Source organism: Hylobates moloch, unplaced genomic scaffold (assembly GCF_009828535.3).
Source record: "Hylobates moloch isolate HMO894 unplaced genomic scaffold, HMol_V3 SCAFFOLD_5, whole genome shotgun sequence".
In the NCBI taxonomy this organism is placed as follows: Eukaryota; Metazoa; Chordata; class Mammalia; order Primates; family Hylobatidae; genus Hylobates; species Hylobates moloch.
This window is the reverse complement of record NW_026652280.1, coordinates 110,074,830-110,090,504: the sequence shown is the minus strand read 5'-3', so window position 1 is coordinate 110,090,504 and position 15,675 is coordinate 110,074,830. Positions and strand designations below refer to the sequence as shown.

Below are 15,675 nucleotides of genomic sequence, written 5' to 3'. Positions count from 1 at the left end.
GATGGACTACCTCTGTTCTAGTCATCTACTCACATCGGTTAGACACTGTCTGGATCTAGAACTGTTCACGAAGGCTAGAGTGACGTTCTTCTCTTTTTCACTACAAGAATTGGGATCATCAAAGGGCAATTTTCTGATCTTATGCTTGCCCATCAGCCATCCCCAGGATCTTCTTCCTCCTCATTTTTACTGCGTGTACCTTCGGAAAAGTTCCTTGACTCTGCCCTTCTTGGTTGCCTTCAGCTCTTGCTTGGGCTATTTCATGAGCCTTGTCTCGTTTTTGTTGACTCTTTCAAGGGCTCTTTCTAAAACAGATGTGCCTGGGCCCCTCCCATACATTAAAACCTGTGTAAGACCCTACTGTGCAAGAGCAGATGTCAGACTCAACATGTCTGTGCAAGAGCAGATGTCTGGAGCCCTTTGTAGCTAGCTAGCCCCAGTCTACCATCCTATCCTGTGACCTATAGTACTAAGCTGGCCTACTTGGAGTTCTGGAGCACACAGCTTCTTCCATGTACCTGACCCCACAGCAGGCTTCTAAAATCTCAGCTAAATGTCACCCCCATCTTCACCTCCTCTGGCTTACCAAGCCCATTTCTGCCACCTCCCCCTTCTTGCTCTTTCTATTCATGTTCTTACTGGGTTGTATCAGCTCTTCACCCACATTGTGAACACCTGCATGCTTCATTCTCTGCCCACTTTTCACGTAACTGGCATAGATTTGGTGCTTCAAATGTTGAACTGGATGGGTTTTTCCCTGGAGGACTTGTCCTTGGGCCACTAGCCACTTAGAGGGCTGAATCCTGGATATTTACCTGAATGTGTTGTAATGCCTCATTTTGGTGCCAGAAACCATTTCAGTCCCAGACATTGTCCAGACCAATATTTATACGCAGGACAACTTGTGTGGGATGTGCTGGTGCTCAGCTTCCTGGAATGAGTAGTCATGTCCTGGACACTAACACAATTGAACACAAGCTCTTGGCCCCTGAGCAAGGTCAGCACTAAGGGTTGCAGTCTTCACACTCAGCAGTATTATTTCGAACTCCCCACCCAGCCAGTCCTCCTGGCAGACCTAACCTTCTGGTGTTTTAGTTGAATTCCTCTCGTGACATCTCCAAGTGTTCATTCCTCAGCCTTGGAATGAAGGTCCCGTTGTTGCCACCCGGAACCTCTAGGGTTCCAGAAGTACACTTCTAAATGAGCGGGGATTCTTTTTCTCCTTCACTGTCCGAGTGGTCGCCTGGGCAGAATAGTAATGTGCTTGGTTGTAATCTGGGGTTAGTATCAGCTGGAAGATGCTGAGAGCATCAGCAGGAGCTGCGGGGGTTTCACACATGACCTCTGAGCAGCCAGAGCCTCAGTGTGATGGTCCCATTCTGCCAACTTACCTTGACCTGGAGCCTCATCCTCTCCAGAGGCCTTCAGCTCCATATGAACTTCTGGCAGATGGAGTCAGAGGCAAGTCAGGGCTGGTGCCCAGACTGGGCTGAGTGGTCTACCCCTGCTCCCTGCCTAAAAGCTGAGTCAAGTGACTTCCTGTCCGAAGTGACGGCATTGGAGCTGGGGCCATGGTGCTGGTTTGCTGCCTCCTGGCCCTGTGCCTTCTGTAACACGGGACTGTGTCCTTCCCTGGGGATAAGTGCTACCTGGAAGCATGTGCTGCCTTGGCGATGAGCCTCTCTTCAGACTCTGACTGTCATCACTCTCTCAAGCAGGTTTCTGTCAGTGCTGCCCAGAATCCAGGGAGCTGGAGAAAGTCGGGAGGCTTGGTTTCATACCATTCCTCACCCAGCTCAGAGCAACCCAGGCTACCCGTTCTGGCCATGACTGGATCACAGGTCTCCCAACTCAGGGCATTTTCACCACAGCAGGCCATCCCAGAGCCACCTTTTACTTAGGAAGTTTCTGAAAATGGGAAATGTCCCTAAGGGAAAGGCATGAGAAGCTGGAGTCGCCACCTTTCTTTCGGACGCTTCCCTGGGAAAAAGGTATCCAAGGCTATAGTGTTCGAGAGAGAGAGATGGAGACGGGCAGCACCACAGCAACTTTGGCCAGGCTGTTTTCAACCATTTCAATCCATCCCTTCCATATGGATAGTGCATGAGGTTTTGCTCAAGAGGCCTGTCGGGAACTAAACCCATGAGAAAATGGAATGAGAACTCCTCGCTTTAGACTAAGGCTTTAGGTTGACCAAGTACACATTGCATATACGTAGCTTGCAGGCCTCAGAAACGTGGGCTAGGTAGCAGTGTTTCCACTGTACACAGGAGCCAGAGGCTCAGTGCGCCTCTGAGTTGCCCAGGGTTACATATCTTGTAAGAGACAGAGCCCATGCACAAAGATTTGACTGCAAAGCCTGGTTCCCCCACTATTATAACACTGAAAACACTCTGTAAACTATAACTCACCCTGCAAATATTAGTTTTTATGTCAGCCCCCTCTCAAGGGCCTAAGAGGTGTTGAGTTGCCTGGTAATAGATCCATTTCCACTTATCCAGGAAAGGAATTCCTTGGACAAACCAGCAGCTTTCCTCAGACAACCCTCCCTTTGTCAATTAGGTGTGAGGGGACCCATTGCAGGCTCGTTAACATGTTTGGGGAATGCTCATGGAGCACCAGGTCCCGTGCTAAGCATTAGCATTTAATCTTCCAAAAAGTCTGAGATAGGATGATTAGGTTTACAGGTGAGGAAACCTAAACGTCATACAGCTGCTGCAGCCAGCACCTGGCTCTGGGGTGTCTGACTCCAGGGCTCCAGCTCTCAGTTCTGTTACAGTATGCTATTTTGTCTTTGTCCTGCATTTTACAGGGTGGCACATGGAAGAGGCATGGGAGAGCAAATATCCTGCCTTCCAACAGAAGCCTTTGAAGAGGAATGAGGAGGAGGACAAAGCCACTGATTAAATTGATTAGTTAAAATTAAAAATTAAGTCAACTGACGAAGTTAAAATGGGGTTCCTATTGTGGTTGGCATGACGTTTTAAATTAGAATTGAAATGGAAACAGCATCACAGTTTCCCCATGCCTTATCCAGGCAGCCATGTACTATGGGGGTATTTAAACTACCTGCAGGCTGGAGAGGAGGGCGGGGGAGTGCAGGAGGGCTTTTGCAGAAGTCAGGAAACCAGCTCACCTGCAATGCTGAAACAATGAAACCAAGAAGGGAGGGGACTCAGAAAACTAATAGCACAAACCCAAGCAGTTCCTGGAGTCAAACACCTGTGGTTTTTCATGCACTAAATATAGTGGAAGTTGGATCATCTTATCCTTAAATAAACACTACAGCTAGCAAAGACTTTTTTGAAAAGAATCTTTACATTGGCTCAGGTAAGCGGGAGCCTGGGAGAAGCAGCGCTTGGGTGGCTGTGAATGGTCTGCGGCAGCCTCTGGTCCTCACATCCCCTGCCATCTCAGGATCCCACACAAAACATTCCTCTGTGGTTTTTTCCCTGCTCTTAAGTCAACTGCATTTACCTTGTTGTCCCTATGCCCTTCATCCCCTCCCCCTATCGTGAGAGATCAGTTTCCTTGGCCTTCACCTGATCTGACCAGGGATAGCAGGAGAGGTGCCCCCTCTCTCTCTAGCTCTGGCAAAAGAGGCAGCTTTTCAGCAGGCTTATTTTCCAACCTACTTTAGATATTACTGAAAGGAAATGAACTCTTCTTTGACTTTGCCTTTTGAATTTTGGATGCTGCTGATTTGGGCACAGTCCCTACTTTAGGAAACGTTAAACCAGAGGCTTGTGGCCAGGTTTCTGGCTTGCTGCTTGAGTGGCAGTTTGGTGCCCAGTAGGGTTCAAGGGATTCAAAGTGAAGAGGCCTTTACAGACAGGCAGTGGGGCAGAAGAGCTGGAGCTTTGGAGCTGGAGACTCCAGCTCAGCATGCTCCTCTGCTCCCCTCATGATTACATAAACCGCTCCAAGCCCAGTGTCCTTGTGGGTACAAGGCAGGTGATGATGATGCCGGCTTTGGGGTTCCTAAGAATTAGGAAAGCCAGGTTTTTTTTTAATAAAGCTCCAAGCCCAGTACCGGGTGCCCGTAGACGGTATCTATTACTTGATATCCTCTGCTCTAGAGGAGTTTACAGTCTGCTTGGGGAGTTAAGAGAAATGTCTAAGTGGTATTTAAAGCATTGACATATGTGTGCCACAGATTCTTTGGTTCTGCTGGACATCAGGAAGTAAACCCTGGCTACAATTTATTAAGACCTAAAGAGGCCAGTTGAGGGCATGATACACACTTTCACGATGCTCGTGACAGCCCTGCCAGCTAAGGGCGGTAGTCTGTCCCCCTACTCCACCTGCTACTTAACGGAAGAGAAACTAAGGCTCAGAGAGGTTGAGCAACACACCACAGCCTGCACAGCTTCCTGGGCTGGCAGTTTCACACCTGGCGCCAAGATAGTGTGGACCGTGTCCAGCTGCTGGGCTGGGAGCCTAGGGCAGCGGCCAGTGCTCTGTCCTGGCTGACTGCCCTGATGCCCATTGGCCTGTGGGTTGCAATATCATCATAATTCCTACTAAGCAACCCATTAGCCTCACTCTCGAGGTATTGCCGAATCACCGAAGTTTCCCAGAACTTCAGACCCACTTCTCCCACTCCTCTGCTGAGGGTAAGCAGAGAATGAAAGGTACTGCTCTGGAGGACTGTGGCAAACTCTATACAATGAAGTCATTTCGTCCTTTCACTGAGCAACTTCCCTGTACCAGGAATTAGAATCTGCACATTGAAAAGGCCCAGAACCCTCCTGCTCTAGTGTGGCAGGCGCTTTTGTAAATGTGTGACCTGCTGGTTTTGCTGGGATGTGCACATTTCTAATAATGGTGTTGATCAACAAAGAGGACTTTGCATGGCAGGGGCGTGCCCTCCCTCCAAAGCTGCTGTTTCAGAGGTTCCTCCACCATGGAAGCCCTGGACCTGGGACACACTCACACTCCCTAACATGGTTATGTTTCCTGTGAGACAAATGCCTCTTCCACCCTGAGAGTATTTAGTGACTTCAAATAGGGTCAGCAGTCCAGGCCTGGTGAAAGAGGGCAGGGAGAGAGACCCTGCCCAGCCACGGAGGGTCAGCTCAGGTGAGTTTCTGACCCCAGCACGGTGGAAACCGATTAGAGAAATAACTTATTGGGGACGTGATGAGGGTTGTTCTGAATCCAGAGGCAGCAATCTTTTTCTGCAAAGGTCTAAATAGTCAATATTGTAGGCTTTGCGGGTCTCTGTCACAAATATTCCACCAATGTTGTATCATGGAAGCAGCCATCAATGACACACAAATGTAAGGGCAAGGCTGTTCCAATAGAACTGTATTTATGGACACTGACATTCGAATTTCATGTCATTTTTACGTAGCATGAAATATTCCTTCGATTTTCCCTAATCATTTAAAATCCAGCCTATTTTGGCTGTTCACAAACCAACAGCAGGACAGATTTGGCCCACTGGCTGGAGTTTCCAACCCATGAACTAGAGCACAGGGTGCCTCACAGCAAGACCCTCCGCCTGTTTTTTTCTGCCTTTCCCCCACCCCCACCATGTTCCTCAGTAAGGTAGAACGGCAGACTGCCAGTCCTGTTAGCTGGGTATTACCTGCCTCCTTAGTGGTTCCTCCATTGCACCTCCTCAGGGTTGGTTGTGGTTACCTGTTGACAGCATGAGTTGCTGTCACTGCAACTCTGAAGCTGGGCCTTGAAGTTCCAACCACGTGGGCGTCACTGCCCTCTGGTCCCAGATGGTCCTGTTGGCCCACCTTCCACCATGCCCCTCACCACTGGAGAATCTCCTCTTCCCATCAGGGTCACAGTTTCTTATGTTCCCAGCAAGTGTGGACTTCCTTCCCCGGTTCTTCATAGAGCCCCCAAATATTAGAACGCCTGCTAGGCAGGCTGGTTCTACTCCTTAGAACTCCTCTGAAAGAGCTTGGGACAATTTGTTTGGAATTTAAATTACGCCCCATATTGCTGGGCCAACATATCCTTCCTGCCCACAGTCCCCAGGTGCACCCCCGAGGCTAACTTAGCAAGCCCTTTGTTCTGGTGTCCTGAGGGTGGACTGCAGAGCCCTTTACCACTTTCCTGAGGGGGGCGGTGGGTAGGGACTGTTTGAAAATGCCGCAGCCCACTGGACCCCAGGCGTGGCCAGCAGAGTCGGCCCCACTGGAATCAGACTCCTGGCCCTGGGAGCTCAGCCTCTTTGCCTGCAGCAGGCCTGCAGTCTGTCGGAAGTTGGAGAAATGAAATCCAGACATACCAAATGCTCCCGATGAGAGGACATTCCAAATGGAAAACTATCCATTCAGATTCACCCTTGATGAGTCCAAAGGGGGATAGGGAGGACCCTGACAATATCAGTATAACTCTGTGGGCCGTTCAGGTTTGCAAGGGAAAAGATGAAGGAAAGGCCATCATGAAAAAGGCTTCACTCTGCCAAGAATAAGTCAAGAATACTCAAGTTGGCCGGGAGCAGTGGCTCACGCCTGTAATCCCAGCACTTTGAGAGGCCGAAGCAGGAGGATTGCTTGGGCCTAGGATTTCAAGACCAGCCTGGGCAACATAGTGAGACCCCATCCCAAGTCATTAAAAACAATTTATTTTTAAAAGAATGCTTAACCCATGAAGGAAGTTGTCTGAAAAATAATAAGCTTCAATAAGAACAGGCAGAGGATAGCCCTACTGCCTAGGGAGGGAAAGGCTGAAGTGAGTGAGGCTGCAAAGAGAGCCCAGTGCTTGCTTCCTCCTGGGCTTCTCTCTTTTCCATTGCAGAGGGAACAGGCACTGAGAGTGAGAACTGAGTGGGCTGGGGAGCTGGATAGACTTTACCCTGCCATTTCCTAACCCTGTGACATTCGGCAAGTTCTGTTTCTGCGGCTATAGAAATGGGCATGCTTACCTGCTGCAGTTAGTATAAGGATTAGAGGAGGTAAACTTAGTAAAGACCCTAGCACTATGTCGATGGTTAATAAACAGTAGCCTAGATACGTGAGTACGGGTGCTTAAACAAGGCGATTCATCAGTAAAGTAGCAACCTTCATTTTGGTCCTCTGATGCCTGATTAAAATCACCTAGAGTGCTAGTTCAAAATGCAGACTCCCAGGATCCCGCCCTGAGATTCTGATTCAGAGGGACTGTGGAAGGGCTGAGGAAGGGCCAGGGAGTCACGTCCGGATAGTTCTCAGGTGCCCTGGAGTTTGGAAGCCGCAGTCATAAGGGTTAAGGAGGAGGTGCATGATGGGAACAGGGACAGTGGGAGAGTCCTTAGAGCTGGAATGAGGGTGACCAGCCTAGATGATTACATCCCAGGGGACGGAGGACACTTGAACACGTCACAGATCTTCATGAGGAAAACATCAGACCAGTAAGCTAGATGTCCACACTTAGGATTCAATTTTTAAAAGGTGGTTTTGATTAAAGGGACCAATTTGCTTGTCATTTTTTTTGGACTATTAGATTGGGGGTGGAAAGATTGTTGTATTTTGTGTTTTTAGTTGCCTATTGTTAGAATAGTGCATTTTTACTTCAGATTTTAAAAAAGTCACTATGCTTGAATGGTGATAAAATCAGGGGGGTTTGTGGTTAGTAGAACAAAACTAAGATTTGACGTCGGCACAGCAGGCAGTGATGAGGGATTTCTCACTTCCCCTAATAAAATCCCCAGTGTTGAAGGGAGTCTTCCATCAGGAGGGGAAGGTGACCAAGCTACTTTTCCCTCTGGAGCCCTCACTTCAGTGGCCCTGTCCTTCCACTGTCTAGGAAGCTGCTCTTCCTTTGCAGACTGCCCCTAACAAGAGTCCCCACAGGCACCCTTGGTTCCCAGAGCCAGCGGAGACAAGCTGGATGTTTAACAAGATACATTACTAAATTTGTAAAAGAAAATAAATCTAGAGAAAACACAAATTATAGGACAATATAGAGTATCCTCATGATACTCCCTTATGGAACTGGGTCTTCTGGGCCCCAGTCCACACCCCCAGCTGCCCAGCTCTGTGCTCAAGCTCCCAGGGGCTGGCTGCTGTCCGAGCCTCCATTGGTGGGACCCAGTTACTATCACCATGACTCCAAGACCATGTTCTTGACCTCTTGACCTTCCTTAAATTCAGATTCCACAATCTAGGGACAGATTCCCCGTTGTTCTTTATCCAGGACCTTCCCTTTCAATTTTTACATCTGCCAAGAGATTTTCCAGCAAAGACCTTGCCGTTCAGGTGAGACTCACTCTGCCCCTTCCCTGTGCGCTGCTAGCTGTGGCATTCATAAGCCAAAGACAAATCACTTATGGGGGCAGTGGATCTGCTCAGGTCCCTAAAGGCCTGCATTTCCCACTTCTCCCTTTAGCCTAAAGCCCTGCTGCAATCAAGTCACCCTGTTCTCAAAAACCTTCAATAGCTCTTCATTGCCTGTAGAACGAGGCTTAGGATCTCTCAATAGCGAAAGTTTAAAGGAAGTCTTGGGCCAGACACAGTGGCTCATGCCTGTAATCCCAGCACTTTGGGAGGCCGAGGTGGGTGGATCACCTGAGGTCAGGAGTTCCAGACCAACCTGGCCAACATAGTGAAACTAGAAATACAGAAATTAGCTGGCATGGTGGAGTCTATACTAAAAATACAAAATTAGCTGGGCATGGTAGAGTGCACCTGTAGTCCCAGCTACTAGGGAGGCTGAAGCAGGAGAATTGCTTGAATCCGGGAGGCAGAGGTTGCAGTGAGCTGAGATCATGCCACTGCACTCCAGCCTGGGCGACAGAGTGAGACTCCACCTCAAAAAATAAAAACAAATAAAGGAAGCCTCAAATCACCTTCCAAGTCTATCTCCCATCTGCCCCAGCCCCACATGCTCCACTATAGCTTCCGGGGCAGTGAGAAGGGAGGATAGGGTAAGGAAGCCCACATTTTCTCTGGAAAAATGGTCACCAGTTTCCAATTAGTCCCATTTCACATAGGGTGAGAGCTGGTGGGGCACTGGCCTGGACATCAGGAGACCATGTCCTATTCTGGTGTGTGCAGCCTTCTAGCCTCAGGTGAGGCACCAGCCTTTGCTGGGACTCAGGTTCCTCATCTGTAAAATGCAGATATTGGATTAGCCTATCTGTAGGATCCTTGCCCACAGCTCCACAGTGGCCTTTGTGACTCAAAAAAGCTGGGAAGGACTCAGTTGCCCAGAGAAGGTCTGACATGATGTGGGACCCTTGCTTATGCTGGTGACAGGAGTGATTCTGGGCTTTCTCTGCACTCAGCCTTCTTGTGAGGGAGAAATGGCTCAACTCTATGCAATGAGCACAGGAGTAGTGCTCAGCACATCCTGTGCACACCACTTTGCCAGGCCCTGGGGGTCAGGGAAGGATGAGAAATAGTCCCTGCCCATAAAGAGCTCCTGGGAAATACAAGACAAAAACACACTCGTGTCACGCTGTGGATGAGTACTGTGACAGAGGAGGACAATGTTAGGGTCTCATTGGCAGGGGATGACTGGAAGAAGCCTCAGAAAGCAGGGGCCTTGGAGCTGCACCTTGCAGGATGAGCCCAGTTTGGCTGCACACTCCCTGGGGAATGGGGAGGCAGTGCGGAGCCATTGAAAGCTTTTAGCGGGGGAGTGACAAGAGAAACACCTGCATACAGCAGCTGCTTGGGAGATAGGATCCCTGTGTGGGGACTTGAACAATACCCCAAGTACTATTTCGAAAGATTCGTGTTTGTGTTTCGAAAGATCACTGTGGCAACTGTGTCATGGATGAAGGGGCAGAGGTGAGACTGGAAACAGGGAGACCTGAAAGGCAGCCGCAGCAATGGTCCAGGCAAGGCGTGCTGACAGGGTGCAGACCTGAACTTCGGCACAGAACAATTACAGAACCCTTTACAAACCTGGGCATAGCCACAAAGAATTCAATAGTAGAATTTGTTCAGTAGACTCATGGGTGTCAGGCATACCTGTTTATTCTAGTCAGTCATTGTATTTTATGTCCTGGAATAGTTTCAATAGTTTCCCTCTCCTTCCTTCTCCCCATTTCAGCTATCTTCTCCACCTCACCCGACTCACCCCCATAGCATTCTTTTTTTTGAGATGGAGTCTCGCTCTTGTCGCTCAGGCTGGAGTGCAGTGGCGCAATCTTGGCTCACGGCAACCTCTGCCTCCCGGATTCAAGCAATTCTCCTGCCTCAGCCTCCTGAGTAGCTGGGATTACAGGCACCCACCACCACGCCCGGCTAATTTTTGTACTTTTAGTAGAGACGGGGTTTCACCAAGTTGGCCAGGCTGGTCTCAAACTCCTGACCTTAGGTGATTGGCCCGCCTCAGCCTCCCAAAATACTGGGATTACAGGCTTGAGCCACCACACCCAGCCCACCCCCATAGCATTCTACACCCACTCAGCCCCACTTCAAGTATAAGCAGCCTCACAGTGAAAGCCAAAGAAAGTATCTAATTCAGCATTTCTCAAGGATGTACTTTTGGGATTATGGGCAGAGCAATTCTCTGTTGAGGGACTGTCCCATGCATTGTAGAACATTTAGCATTCTGGTCCTTAGGGAGCTGATGGCTCTAGCATCCCCTAGTGATTTTGAGAATCAAACAATATCCGCCAGGCTTCCAAACTTCCCTTACTGGAGCAACACTTGGGGTATTGTTCATGCCCCCACACAGGGGTCCTATCTCTCAAGCAGCCGCTGTATGCAGGCGTTTCTCTTGCCTGCCATCCCCTGAAAAACCAGCCCCCAGGGACACATCATCTACCACCTCACCGTCTCACATCAGGGTAGACTGAGAGGATAGAGGGCCCACTCAGTCAGCCTGCATGTATGTCTGAAATAGCTTTATTCTACCCTCATCTTGGATTGAATTTGGCTGAGTATAACATTCTTGAATTTGGCTGAGCATAAAATTCTAGGCTGGTAGTCATTTTTCTTCAGAATGTGGAGACATTTCCTCATTATAAAAATTTTTTAAAAGCATGTACCCTCTTACTATAGTCTTAAAAGGTTCATGGAACTAATCTAGGGACAGATTTAGGCAAAGAGCAGAATGCTCACCTGAAAAATAAAGTGTTAGCAAGATACCAGGACGATTTGACCCTTGCTAGCAGGTACTTGGAACCATTAATTGCATGCTTGTTTTATTCGTGATTTGTAGTGTTCTGGGATACCAAAAGTAATTCTAATGGTGGTTGAATTTAACAAAAAAATTTAAACCTCATCTTAGAATGTCCACTGATTCATCTCACGCAATGAAAATATTCAATGTTTAAAGGAACATAAAAACAAACATGCACACAACTGTGCAGTTTTCATAAAGGTCTATTTCATGATTGGTGAGTAGCACATTTAACAGTTCAATACATCTAAACAATGTATAGATAACTGCGGGACTGCAGCACTGGTAACTAGAGAGAGAGAGCCTATTCAACTAGAAAGCAGCTAACAAGCAACTGTCTAGAGATTTAAAATACAGCTCTTGTTTAGATCATCCTTCATTTTGATCACCTTCTCAGGGTGATCAAATCTTCTGATATCCATTCCCAGAGGTTTCTTTCATCTGGATTAAGCCTGCAACTCCAGGGCAAGGCCAAGTGTGTGGCCTCCAGCATCCATGCTCTTCCCATCTACCAGAGCAGACAGGGTGAGCTTCACACCAGGCCTCAGTGGTGGAGTGTAGCTGACCCCAGTCAACCAGTTGTTGACTTTTGCAGAAATGGAAGCAGTGGGTTTCAACTGGAATTTAGCTGCAAGGCCAAAACGAGCGCAGCTGGTACCTGATGTCCAAGCAAGGTTTACTAAAGCATCAAGATCTTCACATACTTTCTGATAAATTGATCCTCCAAATTCTGCCCCATCATTGACATTAGTGTGCAGCTGGAAGTCCCCAGTGCTGTAGCCCACTGCAAAGTTATTCTTTGTCCGCTTTGACTTGGTGCTGTCAAAACTCATCTGGTACCCAGCAAGCTGAACCATGAATTGCAAGTCCAGCAAAATCAAAGTTAACATCACAGCCAAGCTTTACACGCTCCTTCTTGTAAGAGGACTTGATTTTGCCACTTTTCTTTCCTATGTTTGGTGAGAAGCTAGTATCTAATATCATTTTCAAACCTTGACAAATTTGGTCTTCAATTGTGATTTCTGTCCCCAGAGTGTCATCAGTGCTCCTTTTTTCTGTGAAAGTCAAATCATACTCGCACCATTTATATTTGGACTCCAAGATCCCAGTAATTTTAGCAGTATCTGTATTAGATGAACCAGACTTTGAGAATTCCAAGCCACCACATACATGACTTTGCTTTTACCTCGTTTTACTAACTTAAAACCAAATCCTTTGAACCCTCTCTGGGAGCTTTGACAAGGTGAGCGTATGATGGAGGAAGACACACTGGCTGTGTACAGGTCTTTCAGTAGGTCGACATGGTCAGGCCTCAGGAAGAGGTGATCTGGTAGTCTCCTTAGTGAGGCTGCTGCTGTTGCTCCACTTGCAGGTGAGGCCACTGGACTCACTCATGGAGCTGCAACTGCAGTGGCTGGAAGGCAAGGGAAGGAGCTTCATTGTCTTTTAGCTTCTAGTATTGCTGTTGAGAAGTCTGATGCCACTGATGCTTTATCCTTGTATGTGACCTGTTCCCCTAACCCCTGCCCTTTGAGAGTCTTCTCTTTACTTCTGGTGTTCTGGATTCTATGATAAAGTGCCTTTGTCTGTGTGTGCCTCTGTATGATTTGTATGTGCCTGTGTCTGTGTCTCTGTGTGTGCATGTGTGTAAGTGCCTGTGTCTGTGTGCCTGTGTGCCTGTAAGTGCCTGTGTCTGTGTCTATGTGTGTGAGTGCCTATGTCTGTGTGTCTGTGTGCTTGTGTCTGTGTGTGTAAGTGTCTGTGTCTGTGTGTCTGTATGTGTATACGTTTACATTCACTGTGCTGGGCACTCCATGAGTGATTTTAATCTGAAAGTTATATCCTTCAGTTATGGGAAATGTTTCCTTTACTATTTCTTTAAAAATGTTTTCTCCCTTTTCTCTGTTTTCTCTTTCTGGATTTTGATTATTCAGATGTTGGACCTCTGGACTAACCTAGTGCTACTGTTTATCTCTGGTTTTCAGTCAGAATCTCTCTCTCTTTCTCCATCTCTCTCATTTCTCTGTTTCTTTAACTTTCTGAGTGACTTTTCTGAAAAAACATTGTAAACTTTCCATTGAATTTCTAAGTTTTGCTATCAACTCTTTAACCTGTTTTTGAACACATACCCTTTTTAAGCTTCCCTTTTCCGTTTCACAGGTACAATATCTTCTATCACTTTGAGAATATTATTTATAAGTTTTGCTGGCATTTTATTTTGCCCTTGTACTCTCTTTTCTCCTAGTGCCTTTTCTCTGTTCTCTGTTAATGTGTTTTATTCCTTGTCTTTGATTTTAGAGGTGTTCTTCAGAAGGCGGCGATCGTTACCTACTCATGCTTATTTTGGTATGAGTCACATAAAAATTAGTTAGAAGCTCTAGTTCATGCATGAACCTCACAGTCTTCCAACCTTCTCTGTATTCAGCCATATTTTGTTAGGAGACCCCCAGATGTGGATATCTGTAGGTATTCTCTCCTGGGCTGGTCAGTTTTCCCAAGAGGAATCTTCTGCCAGCCATATGTATGTCTGGATGTACAAGCCTGACTCACAGTAAAGCATGTGGATTTCACTTAATCCCACTTTCAGAATCAAAAGTCTCAACCATCTTCTGAGCTACTATTGGTATCTCCAAATCCAGAGCCTTTCTAATTTACCTTCTGCAGAGAGTAAGCCTCCTTTCTTCCACTTGGGTGAGCAGGTACCATTGCTGGATAGTACAGGCTTGCGGTATAACTGCTCTTTATGAAGACTTTTTACAAATCCTGTGGTTTTCTGTCCACCCCCACATTCTGGCTTTCAAAGATATCTGATGTTTCTCATTCCTAAGCCCTGCTGAGGCTTGAGGTGCACATAGGCTTGCTTCTTTTTTCATTTTTCCACTTTCTAGCTTTGATTTCAGGGTTCTCAGGTCTGCCAAGTCAGTTACTGCCCATCCAACTGCTTCTCAACTTCCCCAAAGCATGTGGATTGCTCTCACCATCTGCCATTTCTTCTTCCATTCTCATTGTAATTATGAGTGTTTGCCTTTTGTATTCTTTCTCTGTCATTTTTGTTGGGATTAAGGTAAAGGCAGTGTATAGCCTCTTCAGATTTTTTTTTTTCAGCTAGCAATATGCATTTTAGGTTCCTCTGTGCTTCTATGCATTCACCTACTGAAGGACATCTTGGTTGCTTCCAAGTTTTGGCAATTATAAATAAAGATACTGTAAATACCTATGTGCCATGTGCAGGTTTCTGTGTGGACATAAACTTTTAACTTATTTGGGTAAATGCCAAGGAGTGAGATTGCAGGATCATCCGATAAGAGTATGTCTAGGCTGTTGTTGTTGTTGTTGTTGTTGTTTTGTTAAGAAACCACCAAACCCTCTTCCAAAGTGGCTGTACCATTTTGCATTCTCACCAGCAGTGAATGTTGCTCTACATCCTCACTAGCATTCAGTGTTGTCAGTGTTTTGGATTTTAGCTGTTCTTATAATAATATTTTTAATGTCCTTGTCTCCTAATTCTATAATCTCTGTCAGTTCTGGGTCTAAGTTGATTGGTTTTTTTCCTTATTATGGGCTATATCTTCTTGCCTTTATACATGCCTGAAAATTTTTTATTCATTACAGAAATTGTGAATTTTACCTTATTGGGTACACAATATTTTTGTATTTCTATAAATATTCTTGAGCTTCGGTCGGGATGTAGTTAAGTTTGATCCTTTGGGTCTCTTAAGCCTTGTTCGATAGGACCAGAACTGCATTTCATTGTGGACTAATTTTCCCCCACTATTGAGGGGAGACCCTTTTGAGTACTCTATCTGATGCCCCATGAATGATAAAATTTTACACTATGGCTGGTAGGAATAGGAACAATTCCTGGCTCTGTGGATTGTTCTCTCTAATCCTTTAGGGTGCTTCTTTTCCCAACCTTGAGTAGGTTCCTCACCTTTATGCGTGGATCAGGATTCAGCTGAAGGGTCCAGGGAGACCCCCTGCAGACCTCTGGGGCCTCCGCTCAGTGGTGCTGTCTCCTCTCTGGTACTCTGCCCTGCACCCTCTAGAGGCCTTGACCTCCCCAGATTCCTAGCTCCATCTCTGAAACTGAAATCCTCTTGGCTTCTTCCTTCCTATCTCAGGGGCCTGGAAACTCTCTCCAGCCAGTAAACTGAGGCAGTCACAGGGCTCACCTCCTTTGCTTCCCATCTCTCCGGAATTGCTGCCTTTCATTGCCTGATGTCCAATGTTGTTCAATATTTTGTCTTGTTTTTAATTTTTTCAGCCAAGGAAATAAAAATGGTTTATTTTATTTCAACTTGGCTGGAGATGGAAGTCTAAAGATTTCTTTTGAATTAAACTAATTCATTAATAAAGACAAATCTTTATTACTGTAATGTTCAGAATAGATAGTCTCCACAGCAGCTGTGGTCATGATAAAAATAAAATCTAGCAAGTGCAACCCTTTGGTCTGTCGTTTGGGTCAGCTGTGACGGAGCCACCAGGAGGCTCGTGTTATCTGGCCACTCCCTCCCTAGACTGGGACCTGCAATGGTAGCAGTCAGTGAATCCACAGTGGAGGCTGGGTCTGATTTCCTGGAAGGCCAGAGGCCA

The 15,675-nt window shown here is 46.8% G+C and overlaps 1 pseudogene; it reads right to left on the bottom strand.

Moving 5' to 3' along the window:
* Nucleotides 1–11,528: 11,528 nt before the first annotated feature.
* On the bottom strand, nt 11,529–12,385 carry LOC116469543 (voltage-dependent anion-selective channel protein 2-like; annotated as a pseudogene).
* Between the last annotated feature and the right edge of the window lie 3,290 nt (nt 12,386–15,675).